Source organism: Chrysochloris asiatica, unplaced genomic scaffold (genome assembly GCF_000296735.1).
Source record: "Chrysochloris asiatica unplaced genomic scaffold, ChrAsi1.0 scaffold00157, whole genome shotgun sequence".
NCBI lineage: Eukaryota > Metazoa > Chordata > Mammalia > Afrosoricida > Chrysochloridae > Chrysochloris > Chrysochloris asiatica.
This window is the reverse complement of record NW_006408675.1, coordinates 981,210-986,133: the sequence shown is the minus strand read 5'-3', so window position 1 is coordinate 986,133 and position 4,924 is coordinate 981,210.

Below are 4,924 nucleotides of genomic sequence, written 5' to 3'. Positions count from 1 at the left end.
ACCTAGGTGTCCCACATGGAAGGCGAGACATATATATTAAGCCAAGCATATTCCTCCAGGATCTGCTGCTTCCCTCCTGTCCTGCTTCTATCTTAGCTGTCTGCCTTTTATCTCTTCACTATTTGGAAACAGCTTTTGTGACAATGTCAACAGTGCAAATCCAGTTGCCTTTTCACTTGTCTTTTTCTTTCTTTCCTCAGTCATCACTTATTTACTGACTAGATTTATGGGCAGCAATCTGTTCTTGGCCCTCTCTTTCGTTGGCTGCTGGCTGTTGGTACTGCTGCACAGTACCAGGTTCTGTCTTGAAAGAGACTTTAGAAGTCATCTAGTCAACAACCTGCGATATGCAGATGATACAACCTTGCTTGCTGAAAGTGAAGAGGACTTGAAACATTTACTGATGAAGATCAAAGAGCACAGCCTTCAGTATGGATTGCATCTCAATGTCAGGAAGACAAAAATCCTCACCACTGGACCAATAAACAACATTCTTATCAACGGAGAAAAGATTGAAGTTGTCTAGGACTTCATTCTTCAAGGATCAACTATCAACACTCGTGGAAGCAGCAGTCAAGAGATCAGAGGACGTATTGCACTGGGCAAATCTGCTGCACAGGAACTTTTTAAAGTATTGAAGAACAGAGATGTCAGCTAAAGAACTAAGGTGCGCCTGACCCAAGCCATGGTATTTTGAATAACCTCATATGCATGCGAAAGCTGGACAGTGAATAAGGAAGACCGTAGAAGAATTGATGCCTTTGAATTGTGGTGTTGGAGGAGAATACTGAAAGTGCCATGGACTGCCAAAAGAACCAATAGATCTGTTTTGGAAGAGGTGCAGCCAGAGTGCTCCTTGGAGGCTAAGATGACTAAACTTCGTCTCTCATACTTTGGACATATTGTCCGGAGGAAACTATCGTCGGAGAAGGATGTCATGCTGGGTAAGATGGAGGGTTGGAGAAAAAGAGGAAGACCCCCAACGAGATGGATCAGCCAGGTGGCATCATTGATGGCATCAAGTGTGGCAGCGGTAGTTGAGGTTGGCCCAGGATCGGACATTGTTTCATTCTCCTGTGCACTGGGTCGCTATGAGTTGGTTCCGACTCGATGGCACCTGACAACAACAACAGTCTAGTCTCCAAAAAATATCAAATAACTTAAGATTTGCAGAAATGGAATTAACTCATGTTGTTATGTTTTTGAGGGCGTGGAGTTTAGGGTTGGGGAGAGACTTCCTAACATTGAGCTAAAATCTGACTCTCTGGTTGTTTTTAAAACCACTTCTAGGACTACAAAGACAGCTTCTTAAATATTTGAAGGTTGCTGCAGTGGTCCTTCTAATATTGAGGTCCCCAGGCCAAACCTTTCCTGTTTTTCCAAGCATTTGTCTTCAGACATGGCTTTTCTGTTTTGCTAAGGATTCAGTCACCTTTCTGGAGAGACACGTGGTGTAGGAGTGGTAGGAACAGAGAGACACGATGTACGCAATTCCGCTGTATGCACAGGCATGTTTCTTTTCTGTAATTGTATCCTTGCTAGCTCTGAGCACTATCTTTGATTATTACCTACGCTTGAGCTAGCTTGTGTGTGTTGAGAGTCTCACCAGCAAAATGAACTTTAAAAAAATGAACAGCTATTAAGCCGGATCTCTCTTAGCTTGTGTTTTTAAATAGGGATTACGTTTTTTATGATTTACTCATTCCTGGGATAAGCACTGGGCCACAGGATGATTGAACCTCAAGGTCTGCCTTTCAAACTCACCAGCCACTCCCTGGAAACTCTATACAGTGTGGCTGTGTGTCCAGATGGACTCAACAGCACTTACTAACAACATTCATTCATGCAGCCAGTGTTTGAAAATGGATACAATGTACCTAAAGTGTCTGAACATTGGAAATTCTTACTGTCAAGACGACTGCCTTGGAGACAATTTTATTTCATTCTCCCAATCCAGAGGTCAGGATTATTTTCTTGTGGATCAAAGGAGACTCAGAGAAGGTGAGGGCTTTGTTGTCTAATAAGCTAGTAAGTGAATGGTTTTAAAACCATTAGGCTATGCTTTGGAGTCCTGGTGAGGCTGTGGGTTAAGTGATCCACTGTTAATCAACAGGACAGTTGCACTCTGACCTATAGGCTCCTTCTGAGTTGGAAGGACAACAGGGGGTTTGGTGAGATGATCCTACATTGTAGAACTTGACAGAGTAAGCTTTACATAGATCTTGGTCATTGTTGATGTGCTCTCAGTGCGTGGGTTAGTTATCTCTGTTTTGTCAGCTGCAAATCTGGATAAGCTAGTCTCTTCCACTTGTCTGTGGTCACCACTAGAAAACTCCCTGTAGGTAGCCATCAATGGCCCATTTGCTCATGCTAATTAGGTAGCTATTAGTCAGCACCTTAGGAATTTGCCTAACCACACTAATGTCTTCAGTGTCCTCAAGAGTCTCTGTGCATTCCTTTTTTCTCCCAATAAGGTAAAACACCTTGCTTGCTCAATTCCAACTCATAGCTTTCCCCAGGCTGTACATCTTTTGGGGAAGCAGACATCTTTTTCCCGTGGAGGGACTGGTAGGTTTGAACCACTGACCTTTTGGTTAGTAGCTGAATGCTTAATTGTTGTACCACCATGGCTCCTAATCAGTCTGGCTGTTGTTAGGTGCCTTTGAGTTGGTTCCAACTCATAGTGATCCGATGCACAACAGAATGAAACACTGCCCAGTCCTTCCTACATCATCACAATTGTTGTTTCACTTGAGTTGTCATTATGCCCATCCATCTCGTTGGGGATCTTCCTCTTTTTCGCTGATCCTCCATTTTACCAAGCATGATGTCCTCTCCAGGGACTGCTCCTACAGGATACTGTGTCTGAAGCATCAGAGACAAAGTCTTTCCATCCATGCTTCGGAGGATCATTCTGCCTGTACTTCTTCCAACACAGGTTTATTTGTTCTTCTGGCAGTCCATGGTATTTTCAGTATTCTTCTCCAACACCATAACTCAAATGTGTTGCTTTTTCTACCTTCTTCCTTATTCATCGTCCAACTTTCATATGTGTATGAGGATAACAAAAATATCATGGTTTGGATCAGGTGCATTTTGGTCTTCCAACTCTGACATCTTTGCTCTTGAACACTAAAAATGTCTTGTGCTGCAAATTTGCCTAATGTAGTACATTGTTTGATTTCTTGACTGCTGCTTCCATGAGTGTTGATTATAAATCCAAGCAAAAATGAATCTTTGACAGCTTCATTCTTTTCTCCATTTATCATGATGTTATTTGTTGGTCCAGTGGTGCAACCCATACTGAGGGCTGTGGTCTTCTATCTTCACCAGTAAGCATGTTAAGTCATCTTCACTTTCAGCAAGCAAGTGTAATATCTGTTGTTAATGAGTTTTCCTCTAGGGCAGTTCCACTCCTAGACATATACACAAAAGAATTCAAAACAGGTGCAGATAGATACATAGACATCAATGTTCCCCAGCACTGTTTCCAAGCCCAACCCTAAAAGGAAAAAACCTAAATGGGAGAAAGATAAACATGGGGTACATCCCACCTATTGCCATCAAGTTGACTCCAACTCATAGGGTTTCGAAACCTAATTCTTTACAGAGGCAATTGCCTCATCTTTCTCCCTCCAAGCAGTTGTTGGGTTTGAACCAGAGACCTTTTGGTTAGCAGTCTAACATCTAACCCACAGAGCCAGTACACATATACACAATAAAAAATTAATCGTGAAGAAAAATGAAGTCCTAATACTTTCTATAACACAGACGTACCTTTCTATAACACAGACGTACCTTTAAAGCATCATTAAAACAAGATTGTGTTAAGTTTATTAGTGATTACTAAGGGTGAATAGGACGGAGTGGGAGAGGACTCATTCATTACTTAGGGGACACTTCTGTTAAGGCTGATGGAAAAAATTTGGAAATGGACAGGGATAGTGGTCATGGTTGCAGAATATGATGAATACAGTTAATGCCACAGAATTTTATATGTGAAGAATGTTGAAATGGTGAATATTTATTGATATATATATGTTTGTTGTTGTTGTTATGTGCCGTGGAGTTGGTTCTGATTCATAGTGACCCTGTAACAGGGTGTACGAGGCTGTAAATCTTTATGGGAGCAGAAAGCCTCATCTTTCTCTTGTGGAACAGCTGGTAGTTTTGAACTGCTGACCATGAGATTAGCAGCCCAATTCGCAACCACTATGCTACCAGAGCTTCTTTTATATGTTTACCACAAAAAGACAATGTAGTCTTGGTGGGAGACTTTATATATATATATATACTATTGTTAAGTGCCAGTTGGTTATGACTCATTACAACCCTGAGGGATGGCTGATAGGTTTGAGCCATAGACCTTGAGATTCATATTGACCTTGTGGTACAGTGAGTATCCTACAGTGCCACACCAGGACTCCATAAAAAGAAAACTTTATTATGAATTAAATGAAGGTTTACAGAGCAGATAATCAGTTTTACATGCAACAAATCATATACTTTGCTTCATTACAGTGATTGTAATCCCTTCCATGCACCATCAGTTAACAGTATTTACCTCCATTCATTTTAACTATTGCCTTCCTCTCTGTGTCTCCCGCTAACTGCATCTTTCCTCTGCTAACCTCCCTCTTGTTTTATATTGATTGTCCTGTCAGCCACATGAACATGGGTGTACCCCCTTGTTGTTGTTAAGTGCTGTGGAGTTGGTTCCGACTCACAGCGGCCCTGTATAAGATCTCCAAGGAGCAGCTGGTGGGTTTGAACCACTGATATTTTGGCTAGCAGTCCAGTGCTTACCCTACAGCACCACACCAGGAATCCTGTCTCCCCTCTAGCCCGTGAATAATTTTCCCTCCCTCTTAGTCACCATCATAGATTGTTTCATTTATTAAGAAAGCCTTTTTTTTTTTTTTTT